The sequence below is a fragment of the Rattus norvegicus genome, chromosome 10 (assembly GCF_021556685.1).
Source record: "Rattus norvegicus strain SHRSP/BbbUtx chromosome 10, alternate assembly SHRSP_T2T, whole genome shotgun sequence".
NCBI classification, from domain to species: Eukaryota; Metazoa; Chordata; class Mammalia; order Rodentia; family Muridae; genus Rattus; species Rattus norvegicus.
Window position 1 is genome coordinate 39,317,364 of NC_141543.1, and position 15,842 is coordinate 39,333,205.

The 15,842-nt window shown below is 39.5% G+C and overlaps 1 pseudogene; it reads right to left on the bottom strand.

The window, feature by feature from the left end:
• Positions 1–802: 802 nt before the first annotated feature.
• On the bottom strand, positions 803–2,733 carry Wbp11-ps7 (WW domain binding protein 11, pseudogene 7; annotated as a pseudogene).
• Positions 2,734–15,842: the final 13,109 nt, after the last annotated feature.

Sequence of the window (15,842 nt, forward strand, 5' to 3'; positions counted from 1 at the left end):
TGCCCACGATATGTAGAAAATTTGGTGAGATCTCATGCTTGTATATAATGTAAGCACTGGCTAAGTGTGATGGTCCACACTATAATCCCAGAACTTAGAAAGCTGAGGGAAGAGAGTAGAAAGTTCAAAGCTAACAAGAGCTACTATCTTAGTCACTATCTGTTTCTGTGGAGAGTCCCCATGAACAAGGCAATTCATAAAAGAAAACATTTAGGTGAGGACTGGCTTAAAGTGTCAGAGGCTCTGTCCATTATCATTATGACAGAGAGCATGGCATCAGGCAGGCATGGGGCTGGAGAAGGAGCTGAGAGCTACATGGTTATCCAAAAGTGTGGGGAATGTGGGGATACCTGGTACTGGGTATTTTATTTTTAGCTTGGGGAAATAGCTTTAATCCAAGAATTGTGTGTTTTCTTCCCACATATCCTGCTTTGAATTAGGAAATGATATTGTAGTCCATTTCACTACAAGGAAAATATTACAATATATTTACAGGAAAATATTAAAATGAACTCAAAGAACAAAAGTCAAGGTGAAATAAACCTTTTTTCTCCAGAATTTCTACTCTAGTGCTATGGCATGTGAGTCAAAACAAGTAACTAAGACCTCCCTGACAGAACTCCCAAAATGGAGAGGGAAATGGTAGTGTCCAAGGGAACAGGGGTTAGAGGCAGTGCTTCACATCCTGGTTTATTATAAAGAAGCACCTTGTGTGGTGGGATCCCAGCAGGCAAACAATAGGAGGTTCCTGGAACTGGATTTGGAAAACACCTGACAGTGGACATTGTTCTTCACGCTACGTTTAACAAAAGCTTCTTGTTCCCCAAACCAGTACTCTAACCGGAAGCCGGCCTGGCAGATCTGGGGGCTGCTTTGGAGGCCCAGATCTGGGGGCTGCTTTGGCAACAGACACAGCAGAGTCATCCTCTGACCTTGTTTGGGGGGAACAGCAGTAGCCTCCATATTGTCACAGCGAACCCTCAGTGCAGTGGGCACAAACTGTGTGACCTCTGCTTTGGGATTGGTGATCTGGGCTTGGCCCCCATGGTCTCTGTAGCTTTCTTCTCTATGGATGGTGGCTGAACTTGAATCATCTGCCTTTGGCCATTGAATGAGGCTGAGTGGGGTACTCATCACTCCTGGGTTGGGCAAGGGAACTTGTGGGAAAAAGCCATGTGGGGCGAGTCTAAGAGGAGGCACCAAGGGTGTGTGCATCATTGCAGGATGATGATGAGGGATACCTGGAGGTACAGGAGGAGGTAGCCTTGTTGAGGTCCTAGAGGAGGGAGCCCAAGGGGCAGACCTGGAGGTGGGCCTAGGTGAGGACCAGGAGATCAGCTTGGTGATGGTCCTGGAGGTAAAAGTCGTGGTAAAGGCCCTTGGATTACAGGCATTCCAGGTTGTGTCAGGAATGGAGGAGACCCTGCAGGTGGCCCAGGAAGAAGACCTGTAAGTGGTCCAGAAGGCCTTACCCATGAGGCAGGTGGTGGTCCAAGAGGTGGTGGTCCTAGCTTGGGAGGTGTGTGTAGCTGAGAAAGAGGAATGGACTGTGGAGGAGCCTGCTGCTGTGAAGAGGCAGCAGAGGAGCCATCAGAGTGGGGATCTTCTTCATGCTGCTTTTGTGATTGCTTCTCTGCTTCAGAATCATCAGAGTTGTCATCATTGTCATCCTCCTCCTCCTCTGAAAATACCCCCACTTCCTGTTCTTCCTCAGGGATTTCCTTATCTGCCATTTGCAGCATTATGGCTTGAACAGTAGTCAGCCCCTTCAAGGTCTTCCTTGATTTTCCAGGCATATCAGCAAATCGGACCCTCAAATCTGACTTCTCCTCAGCGTTGTCATGCTCACAGTCAATGAGTGTGCTTTAACTCTTCCCAGTCACTCTCTGTGTCAAATCTGTCAGTGTCACTGTCCTCAGTACTGTCATCATGATTATCCTGACACATGTCCTCAGGATAGCCATCCTATTCACTGGTGCTGGACATGTTGTCATCATAACCCCACTGAGCAAGTTTTGGACTGTGTAGCTTGTCTTCATCTTGCTTTGAAGAAGAAGATCTAGAGCAAAGACCACTTCATGGACGTACATCAGCAGAAGTTGAGGAGGAGGTAGGCCAAGTGGAAGGCCTGGCAACTTTCTGCCAGGAGCCAAACGTGGAATATCATGTCCCAGGGGAGGAAGGACAGAAACTGCTCATGTTGGAGGCTCATATCCTGAGTTTTCTTTAGGATGTAGGGTGGCTGGGCACCATGAAGAGGAATGTCATGGATCGAGATGTTCAAAGGATCACGTGGCATTTCTGGCAAAGGGATGCTCTCTACTTCCATGAGCTGAGCATTCTTGACGGCATCAAAGTACCGGCTCAGTTGAGCTCTCTTCTGTTCATATTCCACTTCTAGCTTCCTCAATTCCTTTTACATATCTGGATTTTCTTTTTTTTTTTATAATGTTGTAGAATTCAAGGAAAGGTTTCCCGCAGCTTTTTACACTTGTCTTTCATTACTTTCTCATTCAACTGTGGCTGTTCCACTGGGTTAAACTCCATTTCCTCCAATTTCTCCTTATCTCGAAAATCTGTTTGGGAACTTTCATCTTCAAAACCACAGCTCAGACCATCATATATTGTTTTTTATTCTTTTTCAAGTCTCCTTTTGGACTTCTTTTCAGGCTTGGTCTGTTTGTAGTTCATAAACTTCCCACTCTCAGTGGAGTATGTTGATCTTTGTCCCATGTTGACAATTTATGTGATTTACTTCTTCTTTAAATACAAAACAAAACATAACTACTGCCAGGCTCCTAGAATGGTGAGAGCAACTAGCAGGCAGTCCCCAAGTTCTTTCTGTGAAGGGGCCTTCACCTCTGCCTCTCGGTCAGCCACCAAGGCACCCACCATCTTGAAACCTGGTGTGGGTTTTTAAAACCTCAAAGCCCAACCTCAGTGACATATTTCTTCCAGCAACACCACCCCAGTCTTTCAAATCCCTCTCAAGTAGAGTACTCATTGGTGATTAAGCAACCAAATATATGAGGCTATGAGGACAGTCTCCTTCAAACTACCACAGGCACACAAAAGACTCTGGGGAACAAAGGAAAAGAAAGAAAGAAAAAGGTGGGTACTGAACACAAGCATGGCCCTGAGGCATTTATAAAGTACAGGAAGAGAAGGACTGCTGATATACTCACAAAACTGTATGTAGTACCTGTCCTTTATGTTAGAAGGTCATTTCCAGAACAGATATCACTATCTTCTTCAGCTTTCATTTCAGAGATAATTTCTACTGTTTCCTAGAGATATGATGGGTGTCTTTGTAATAGGTGGAAAAGCAAACACATTGGTGTCAAGAGCACTGAGCAGAAGATGAGTAAGTTAAACACTTTGAGAGGAGATGACAGTGGGATCTTGATCAGAATAGAGAACACAACACTGCATACACAATGACGGCGAGGAGGAGGAAAGGAACAAGTCACCATTCAGAGCAGCACAACAGGAGGGATGAACATCTCATGTATGGCAATCCACTTTCTGGTAACCCAAGAAAGCCTGGGACTGTTCATCATCGTGCGGAACAGGGAACAGAACAGATCTGAATCTTTGTCTCTGTTGGGGCGCTTTTTGAGGCTTTACACCCACAGGGAACTGATGGGCACTCTGACTTCCATCTCATCAAAGGAGGAATTAAACCCACCTGAAAGTATTATGCAGATAAAAATGAGGACAAGTGGATTGTTTTGCTGTCGAAGGGCTTAGCCTTCCTTCTAACTGTGGCCATGTTGAGAAAGCATGAGGCTCTGGTCTGTCTACTTTCAAAAACACATTACTTCAACATGGAGTCACACTGACAGGGATTGAGCAACCAGATCCTGAATCTGTGATATGCTTCAAGGAACACTTACCCTTCTCAGCACCATCACTAAATCTACAAAATGCCAGCAGCATGAACATACCAAGCAGGCTGGGCCCAAGGATTCTTCTGTAGAAGCTGATGTGATGATGTATTGCAGGATATTTGATCCCATTGTGAACCCCAACATTGTGTTGCTTCCTGGAAAAAACCCTGTTTCTAGTTGTGGTGTGGCTCAGCCTTAGCACACACCTTTAATCTAAAAACTTTCTGCTTATTGTACACAGGATTAAATAAAGAAAACCATAGGTCAAAAAGCAGAACAAGCAACCAGTTGACATGGAGTGATCATGGGAAAAAACATAGAGAGTAAGAGGGAGTTAGTAGAACAGATAGAGAGACATACATGAAGTAGATGAGAGGGACATTCGGTTTAAAGGTTTTTGAAGAAAAGGAAGGAGACATTGGCTATTGAGGAAGGTCAGCTGGGTACTTTCTCTACTTCTGAGCTATCAGGCTTTCACCCCAGCATCTGGCTCCCAAGTCTTTATTGGTACAATTGAATATTGAGATCTTTTTAAAAGTAACATTTGGCACTCTGGTATGTGGCATGATCACAAAGACAGAGAAATCATGTCAGCTTAAAACAAACTGAGAAGCCATAAGATTTGGTAAGTCACTTAGAAAGTCCTCAAGGAGAGTAAGGATGGGAAATACCATAATACAAGGCATTAGGACACTTAAATGGTTTGAAAATAAAAGCAGATGATGAAAGGCTAAATGATTTAACTGTAATCCTGATTATGATTATTACCATTTTGATATTTCATATTTTATCCTTAATAGCCATAGTGGATTTCTGTACCTTCTCAAAGAAAAAAGCTTCAGAGATACAGGGGAAAAAAGAAGAAAATATGAAAAATTAATTGATAAAGTAAAAGCCTTACAGGAAAATTAAGGAGACTTGTAAATAAAAATGAGAAAAATACTCATATACAGAAGGAGCATAGACAAGAATCTACCATACCACCCATGATGAAACTGAAGGAGGGTGGCCTACAGTTGTTAGAAAATCAACCTTAGTTTATCCAGTTATTATAAAAGCCCTACCAGGAGATAATAGGCTCAAGGTTATGAAGAAGTTCAATGGAATCCTACAGGCATGTTAGATTTGAGGAGATTCAAGGAAGCAATCATTTCATATGGTGAGCATTCACACTATGCGAAGCAGATACTAAATTCAAAGGTAACTCAGAAGACTTGAAAGCTTCTATTGGAAGCTGGTCCTCTGCTATAATGATGAACATGGTGGAAAGGGGAATGTAGTTACACAGAACAGTGAAATAGTGCTAGAGGTATTAATATTTCTAAAGGTCAATATGCTGCGTTACAAAGGCAGCTTGACTTTGATGGTCACACCTAGGCACTATGTGGTTTTTGCAGTTTTAAATACTTGGAACAAGGTTGAAGATTCAGGAAAGAGGTTTACTAAAATTATACAAGGGCTCAGAATAGCATTCACTCATTTTTTTTGCAAAGACTGATTTCAGCTTCTTAAGGAAATAAAACCTTTGCATTTTGTCACAGTCTGATTCTAAATTCTCACAAAATGTTTTAAGTTGTCTTCATGCCATAATCTGTCTTAGTTTTACACTATGGTCCTTCTCTATATACCATTTCCATAAAGACCAGAGACTAACAATTACCATTTTTCCATCAACTCACACCATTTCTTTCTTTTATGTAACCCCTTATCTAAGGCAAAAATGAATCTATCCAATTTATATCTCCTTTAAGAACATAGAACATTTTACTTACTAACTTATCCTAAGAACAAACTTGTCCTGAGAATGAACTCTTTATCATTGACCTGTAAGCCCTATCTCTTTAGACCCTATCTTCTCTTGGTAGGTTTTGAACTTCCCCTCACTACAATGTATTTGTATACTTAGGTCCTCAGAAGAAGTAGCCAGTATTTATGGGCTCTTTTCTTCTTCATCATATATTCCTATCACTGTTTGAGATCATTTAATAAGGGATTTTTTAAAATGTCTTGATCAGTCATATCTTTAACCTTTTAAGTAAGCAGAAATCATAAGCACATCTCCCAAGGATTAAAGTAATCAGTCTGCATATCATTCCCACTGGTCCTTGCCAAGTGAAAGAGAAACTCCAAGGACCTTGTCTCTAGGAGATCATTCTCAGAACATGCACCTTTCCCAGGAGATACAATTAGGCTTCCATATATCAAGAACAGAACATTGATAAAACAAAATTTCAGGAAAGTTGATAAAACAAAAATTCAGGAAAGACCCCCCAAACAAAACAACAACAAAACCCCAGTATTTTGGCAAACTTCTATAAATGATCTGAGACCAAAGCTAAAGACACAAATGAATGGCATTGAAATTGAAGATTTGGTAGTCACAGGAGCAGATGGAACGTAATCTCACCAAAATATTGGCATCCATATCGACCTCTTTAGGAGGTAAATATAAGCTTCTAGGGGTTGGAACTTTATCTCAGGTAAAACAAAGTACAAAATGGGTCTAGTGTATTGGACTAGAAGGCCAAAGAGGAAAATTAAAGCAATATGCTTTAATTTATATAGCCATGAACATATGGTGATGTGATTTGTTGTAGTAATGGAAAACAAAGATTAACACTCCTCCAATCTCAGAAACAAACCGTTAAATAAAGAATGCTTCACAGAAAAATATTAAAAGGTCTTATCAAGACTAGTCACTGTCCAGGTGGTCTATAAACAGAACATGACAGGTCTTGGTCTTTTAAAGTTACCAATCACCCTACCTTTCAAATGGTTAATTGACAAACCCACATAGGTGGAACAATGGTCTATGACAAAAGAAAAAATGACAGATACTAGACCAGCTGGTACAGGAACAACTAAATGCTCAACACATTGTCGAGTTTACCAGCCCATGGTACTCCCCTGTGTTTGTTATAAAAAAGAAATCAGGAAAACAGAGGGTGCTAACAGACTTAAGATCTATAAATAAGATGATTCAGCCAATGGGTTCTTTACATCCTGACAACCCATTGCCTTCTTTATTATCTATGTCATGGTCTATGATAGTAATTGATTTTAAATATTGCTTTTTACAGTCCCTTTGCATAAGCACGATAGGGAAATGCTCACTTTCTTAGTACTTACTTATAATAATGGTTGTCCAATGAAGAGATATATTTGGAAAGTCTTACCACAAGAAATGTTAAACAAACCCTGTGGTAATATTTTGTACAACAGGCATTTGAAATAATTCACAACTATTTCCTCAATCTAAAATTTATCATTATATGGTTGATTCAGATGCAAATTACTTAGGAAAAATGTTTGATGAAGTAAAGAGAATTTTGCCTTGCTGGGGATCACAAATTGCTCCCGAAAACAGACAAACAACAAACAAACAAAAAACCAAAGAACTATTATCTAGCATATAAGATATCTCTTGTTTATAGGTTTTGTTTGTGAAACTCAGCCACAGAAATTATAAATCAGGAAAGATCAATTACAAACTATTAATGATTTTCAAAAATTGCAGGGAAATATTAACTGACTGTGGCCCACAATTGTGGTAATTGCTCAAGAGCTAAGTTATTTACTTCAAACCTTTCAAGGTTATTGGGCTTAAATAGTCCAAAAAAAACTATCAGCCTAAGGCGGAGAAATAATTGGCTCTGGCACAAAAGAAATTACACACATGTGGAATGTTTGGATGCAAAGATGGATTATATTTTGATTATTTTGCCCTCTATTCATTCTCCCACAGGGAGTATTATGCAGAGAAACAGATAAAATCTTAGATTGGATTTTTTTAGCACAGAGACAGAGTAAAAAGCTGAAGAACTATATAGAAAAGTTTTCTGGATTGATTCTCAAAGGAAAAATGAGACTTTTTCAATTACCACAAATAGACCCAGAAGAAACTGTGGTACCTTTTACTAATGCTGAAATTGCCTCATTATGGGCAGAAAAATGAACATTGAGAAAGAGCTTGCAGTAATTTTTGGGGAGAGATCAATAACAAATATCTCCCAAGCAAGAGACTTCAGTTCATAAAAACAATTAATTGGATTCTCCATCATATAGAAAAAAGGGAAAACAATTTGTTGAGCATCTACATTCTATACCAATGTAAATGAATCAGGAAAGGCAGGTTATAAGTCAGGAAAAAGAAGTAAAGTATCTCAGAGTTGTTATGATTCAGTTAAAAAAATCAGAGCTATATGCAGTTAATATGGTATTATATGATTTCCCTCAATTTCTCAAAAATATTTACTGATTCTCAGTATGTGAGTAGTTGTTTTACATATTGAAATCACTGCTCTTATTCCAAATGATCCATAAGTAAATTTGTTATTTATTCAACTACAGAAAGTAATCAGAAATAGAAATCACCCATTGTATATTACACATATCAGTGCCATATGGGTCAACAAAACCCTCTAGCACAGTGTAATAATGAAATCGATCAGTCATTAATAGGAAATATGCTAGAAGCCTCAGAATTTCATAGAAAACACAGTTAACATCAAAGGTTTGAAGGAAGATTTTTCTAACACTTGCCAAAGAGACAAGGAAATTGTAAGGTTATGTCCTACTTATTCTTTGTATAACAAAACTCCATAACCTGCAGGAAGTAACCAAAAGGCAACCAAGGAAATGAAAGTTGGCAAAGGAATGTGTTTCATCTTGCAGAGTTTGGAAAATTAAAGTATATGCACCATATCACAGATACATATTCAATATTAAAATGGGCATCTGCCTGTGTCCTGAAAAATCTGATTCTGTAATTACACCTTTATTAGAAGTTAAGGCTTCTATTGGGATGCCTGTACAAATAAAACCTGACCATGCTCTAGCATGTGCCTCTAGTAAAATAAAACTTTTCTGCATATTACAAAATAAACATAGACATACCACTCAATCCTAGGACAAGCAATTACAGAAAGATCTAATCACACCTTAAAAGAAATGCTTAATAAACAGAAAGAGGTAACAGAGAGGGGTAAGAGAAAGATCTTAGAGATAGACTACACAGTGCTTTATTAACTCTACAATTTTAAAAGGCTAATGAGAAAGGAACGACAGCTTCAGAGAGACTTTGGATAGTAGGAAAAGCCTGCTGAATTAAATCAGCCTGTATATTTTAAAGATGTATTGACCTCAGAATGGAAACCAGGATATATGCTATGTTGGGGAAGAGATTTTGTCTTTGTGTCCACAGGAGAAGAAAAGCTGTGGGTACCCACAGATGAATGAAGATTAGATTCACATAAGAGAGACCTCCTGAGTAAGGAGAGATGACCGTCAGACAGCTTTGTCAGTCAGTCTAAACTACAACTATAAAGAACAACAAAAGTCGTGAATCATAATTCACCACAGGCGCTTACCTTACTGGCACAAAATGAAAAAAAAAAATGGGTTTTCCTAAATCACGTCTCAATTTCATGTTGGAATGTTAGAGTTTTCTTCTTAATAAAAAGTATATTCTTGTTGTTTCGGTGTTAAAGACACAGTTAACAGACTTAAAATATTTTAAATAAATTCAATGTGTTCATATAGTTCAGACTTGTTTTCTAAATTTTTAGGAGGTGGAGTGATTTGGAGGTAAGATGAGATATTTGAGTTGGGTGGTGGTTTCCCATGCTTTAGTCTCAGCACAGATACTCAGATCTCTATAACTTAGTTATTTTTAATTCTAGAATTATAGTGACTAATGTGCTGGTGCATGCCTTTAATCCTACCACCTAGGAACAAAATTTAGATACAGCTCCCAACTGGTATGTTTGTATACCAGAGAAATCACATACCACATTCAAAGATTATTACAAAAACGGAAAACAGGTCTACAGCACTCCTGACACACAGGCTTATAGGACAGTCTAGCCACTGTCAGAAATAGCAGAACAAAGTAACACTAGAGATAATCTGATGGCGAGAGGCAAGCGCAGGAACCCAAGCAACAGAAACCAAGACTACATGGCACCATCGGAGCCCAATTCTCCCATCAAAACAAACATGGAATATCCAAACACACCAGAAAAGCAAGATCTAGTTTCAAAATCATTTTTGATCATGATGCTGGAGGACTTCAAGAAAGATGTGAAGAACTCCCTTAGAGAACAAGTAGAAGCCTACAGAGAGGAATCGCAAAAATGCCTGAAAGAATCGCAAAAATCCCTGAAAGAATTCCAGGAAAACATAAATAAACAAGTAGAAGCCCATAGAGAGGAGACACAAAAATCCCTGAAAGAATTCCAGGAAAACACAATCAAACAGTTGAAGGAATTAAAAATGGAAATAGAAGCAATCAAGAAAGAACACATGGAAACAACCCTGGATATAGAAAACCAAAAGAAGAGACAAAGAGCTGTAGATACAAGCTTCACCAACAGAATACAAGAGATGGAAGAGAGAATCTCAGGAGCAGAAGATTCCATAGAAATCATTGACTCAACTGTCAAAGATAATGTAAAGCGGAAAAAGCTACTGGTCCAAAACATACAGGAAATCCAGGACTCAATGAGAAGATCAAACCTAAGGATAATAGGTATAGAAGAGAGTGAAGACTCCCAGCTCAAAGGACCAGTAAATATCTTCAACAAAATCATAGAAGAAAACTTCCCTAACCTAAAAAAAAGAGATACCCATAGACATACAAGAAGCCTACAGAACTCCAAACAGATTGGACCAGAAAAGAAACACCTCCCGTCACATAATTGTTAAAACACCAAACGCACAAAATAAAGAAAGAATATTAAAAGCAGTAAGGGAAAAAGGTCAAGTAACATATAAAGGGAGACCTATTAGAATCACACCAGACTTCTCGCCAGAAACTATGAAGGCCAGAAGATCCTGGACTGATGTCATACAGACACTAAGAGAACACAAATGCCAGCCCAGGTTACTGTATCCAGCAAAACTCTCAATTAACATTGATGGAGAAACCAAGATATTCCATGACAAAACCAAATTTACACAATATCTTTCTATAAATCCAGCACTACAAAGGATAATAAATGGTAAAGCCCAACATAAGGAGGCAAGCTATACCCTAGAAGAAGCAAGAAACTAAACGTCTTGGCAACAAAACAAAGAGAATGAAAGCACACAAACATAACCTCACATCCAAATATGAATATAACGGGAAGCAATAATCACTATTCCTTAATATCTCTCAATATCAATGGCCTCAACTCCCCAATAAAAAGACATAGATTAACAAACTGCATACGCAACGAGGACCCTGCATTCTGCTGCCTACAGGAAACACACCTCAGACACAAAGACAGACACTACCTCAGAGTGAAAGGCTGGAAAACAACTTTCCAAGCAAATGGTCAGAAGAAGCAAGCTGGAGTTGCCATTCTAATATCAAATAAAATCAATTTCCAACTAAAAGTCATCAAAAAAGATAAGGAAGGACACTTCATATTCATCAAAGGAAAAATCCACCAAGATGAACTCTCAATCCTAAACCTCTATGCCCCAAATACAAGGGCACCTACATACGTAAAAGAAACCTTACTAAAGCTCAAAACACACATTGCACCTCACACAATAATAGTGGGAGATTTCAACACCCCACTCTCATCAATGGACAGATCATGGAAACAGAAATTAAACAGTGATGTCGACAGACTAAGAGAAGTCATGAGCCAAATGGACTTAACGGATATTTATAGAACATTCTGTCCTAAAGCAAAAGGATATACCTTCTTCTCAGCTCCTCATGGTACTTTCTCCAAAATTGATCATATAATTGGTCAAAAAACGGGCCTCAACAGGTACAGAAAGATAGAAATAATCCCATGCGTGCTATCGGACCACCACGGCCTAAAACTGGTCTTCAATAACAATAAGGGAAGAATGCCCACATATACGTGGAAATTGAACAATGCTCTACTCAATGATAACCTGGTCAAGGAAGAAATAGAGAAAGAAATTAAAAACTTTTTAGAATTTAATGAAAATGAAGATACAACATACCCAAACTTATGGGACACAATGAAAGCTGTGCTAAGAGGAAAACTCATAGCGCTGAGTGCCTGCAGAAAGAAACAGGAAAGAGCATATGTCAGCAGCTGGACAGCACACCTAAAAGCTCTAGAACAAAAAGAAGCAAATACACCCAGGAGGAGTAGAAGGCAGGAAATAATCAAATTCAGAGCTGAAATCAACCAAGTAGAAACAAAAAGGACCATAGAAAGAATCAACAGAACCAAAAGTTGGTTCTTTGAGAAAATCAACAAGATAGATAAACCCTTAGCCAGACTAACGAGAGGACACAGAGAGTGCGTCCAAATTAACAAAATCAGAAATGAAAAGGGAGACATAACTACAGATTCAGAGGAAATTCAAAAAATCATCAGATCTTACTATAACAACCTATATTCAACAAAACTTGAAAATCTTCAGGAAATGGACAATTTCCTAGACAGATACCAGGTATCGAAGTTAAATCAGGAACAGATAAACCAGTTAAACAACCCCATAACTCCTAAGGAAATAGAAGCGGTCATTAAAGGTCTCCCACCCAAAAAGAGCCCAGGTCCAGACGGGTTTAGTGCAGAATTCTATCAAACCTTCATAGAAGACCTCATACCAATATTATCCAAACTATTCCACAAAATTGAAACAGATGGAGCACTACCGAATTCCTTCTACGAAGCCACAATTACTCTTATACCTAAACCACACAAAGACCCAACAAAGAAAGAGAACTTCAGACCAATTTCCCTTATGAATATCGACGCAAAAATACTCAATAAAATTCTGGCAAACCGAATTCAAGAGCACATCAAAACAATCATCCACCATGATCAAGTAGGCTTCATCCCAGGCATGCAGGGATGGTTTAATATACGGAAAACCATCAACGTGATCCATTATATAAACAAACTGAAAGAACAGAACCACATGATTATTTCATTAGATGCTGAGAAAGCATTTGACAAAATTCAACACCCCTTCATGATAAAAGTCCTGGAAAGAATAGGAATTCAAGGCCCATACCTAAACATAGTAAAAGCCATATACAGCAAACCAGTTGCTAATCTTAAACTAAATGGAGAGAAACTTGAAGCAATCCCACTAAAATCAGGGACTAGACAAGGCTGCCCACTCTCTCCATACTTATTCAATATAGTTCTTGAAGTTCTAGCCAGAGCAATCAGACAACAAAATGAGATCAAGGGGATACAGATCGGAAAAGAAGAGGTCAAAATATCACTATTTGCAGATGACATGATAGTATATTTAAGTGATCCCAAAAGTTCCACCAGTGAACTACTAAAGCTGATAAACAACTTCAGCAAAGTGGCTGGGTATAAAATTAACTCAAATAAATCAGTTGCGTTCCTCTATACAAAAGAGAAACAAGCCGAGAGAGAAATTAGGGAAATGACACCCTTCATAATAGACCCAAATAATATAAAGTACCTCGGTGTGACTTTAACCAAGCAAGTAAAAGATCTGTACAATAAGAACTTCAAGACACTGAGGAAAGAAATTGAAGAAGACCTCAGAAGATGGAAAGATCTCCCATGCTCATGGATTGGCAGGATTAATATAGTAAAAATGGCCATTTTACCAAAAGCAATCTACAGATTCAATGCAATCCCCATCAAAATACCAATCCAATTCTTCAAAGAGTTAGACAGAACAATTTGCAAATTCATCTGGAATAACAAAAAACCCAGGATAGCTAAAGCTATCCTCAACAATAAAAGGACTTCAGGGGGAATCACTATCCCTGAACTCAAGCAGTATTTCAGAGCAATAGTGATAAAAACTGCATGGTATTGGTACAGAGACAGACAGATAGACCAATGGAATAGAATTGAAGACCCAGAAATGAACCCACACACCTATGGTCACTTGATTTTTGACAAAGGAGCCAAAACCATCCAATGGAAAAAGAGCATTTTTAGCAAATGGTGCTGGTTCAACTGGAGGGCAACATGTAGAAGAATGCAGATCGATCCATCCTTATCACCTTGTACAAAGCTTAAGTCCAAGTGGATCAAGGACCTCCACATCAAACCAGACACACTCAAACTAATAGAAGAAAAACTAGGGAAGCATCTGGAACACATGGGCACTGGAAAAAAATTTCCTGAACAAAACACCAATGGCTTATGCTCTAAGATCAAGAATCGACAAATGGGATCTCATAAAACTGCAAAGCTTCTGTAAGGCAAAGGACACTGTGGTTAGGACAAAACGGCAACCAACAGGTTGGGAAAAGATCTTTACCAATCCTACAACAGATAGAGGCCTTATATCCAAAATATACAAAGAACTCAAGAAGTTAGACCGCAGGGAAACAAATAACCCTATTAAAAAATGGGGTTCAGAGCTAAACAAACAATTCACAGCTGAGGAATGCCGAATGGCTGAGAAACACCTAAAGAAATGTTCAACATCTTTAGTCATAAGGGAAATGCAAATCAAAACAACCCTGAGATTTCACCTCACACCAGTGAGAATGGCTAAGATCAAAAACTCAGGTGACAGCAGATGCTGGCGAGGATGTGGAGAAAGAGGAACACTCCTCCATTGTTGGTGGGATTGCAGACTGGTAAAACCATTCTGGAAATCAGTCTGGAGGTTCCCCAGAAAATTGGACATTGAACTGCCTGAGGATCCAGCTATACCTCTCTTGGGCATATACCCAAAAGATGCCTCAACATATAAAAGAGACACGTGCTCCACTATGTTCATCGCAGCCTTATTTATAATAGCCAGAAAATGGAAAGAACCCAGATGCCCTTCAACAGAGGAATGGATACAGAAAATGTGGTACATCTACACAATGGAATATTACTCAGCTATCAAAAACAACGAGTTTATGAAATTCGTAGGCAAATGGTTGGAACTGGAAAATATCATCCTGAGTGAGCTAACCCAATCACAGAAAGACATACATGGTATGCACTCATTGATAAGTGGCTATTAGCCCAAATGCTTGAATTACCCTAGATCCCTAGAACAAACGAAACTCAAGACCGATGATCAAAATGTGAATGCTTCACTCCTTCTTTAAATGAGGAAAAAGAATACCCTTGGCAGGGAAGGGAGAGGCAAAGATTAAAACAGAGACTGAAGGAACACCCATTCAGAGCCTGCCCCACATGTGGCCCATACATATACAGCCACCCAATTAGACAAGATGGATGAAGCAAAGAAGTGCAGACCGACAGGAGCTGGATGTAGATCGCTCCTGAGAGACACAGCCAGAATACAGCAAATACAGAGGCGAATGCCAGCAGCAAACCACTGAACTGAGAATAGGTCCCCCGTTGAAGGAATCAGAGAAAGAACTGGAAGAGCTTGAAGGGGCTCGAGACCCCAAAAGTACAACAATGCCAAGCAACCAGAGCTTCCAGGGACTAAGCCACTACCTAAAGACTATACATGGACTGACCCTGGACTCTGACCCCATAGGTAGCAATGAATATCCTAGTAAGATCACCAGTGGAAGGGGAAGCCCTGGGTCCTGCTAAGACTGAACCCCCAGTGAACTAGACTATGGGGGGAGGGCGGCAATGGGGGGAGGGTTGGGAGGGGAACACCCATAAGGAAGGGGAGGGGGGAGGGGGATGTTTGCCCGGAAACCGGGAAAGGGAATAACACTTGAAATGTATATAAGAAATACTCAAGTTAATAAAAAAAAAAAAGCAACTGAGTGTTGTTAAGCAATTTTCCTGCCCAGGTATGAAATCCATAGATAATTATGACATGCACCTTTGGCATCCACCTGTATAAACACTTCCTTTAGCTCCCTTTGGCACAGCATCCTGTTTAGCTCTAAGGCTGCCATCCTTCTGTCGGCAGTGAGGATAAACTCACTCTATATTGAGTCTAAGTTTTTTATCTTTCCCAGCGGATTCTCCTCTCTCTCTCTCTCTCTCTCTCTCTCTCTCTCTCTCTCTCTCTCTCTCTTTCTCTCTCCACACACACACACACACA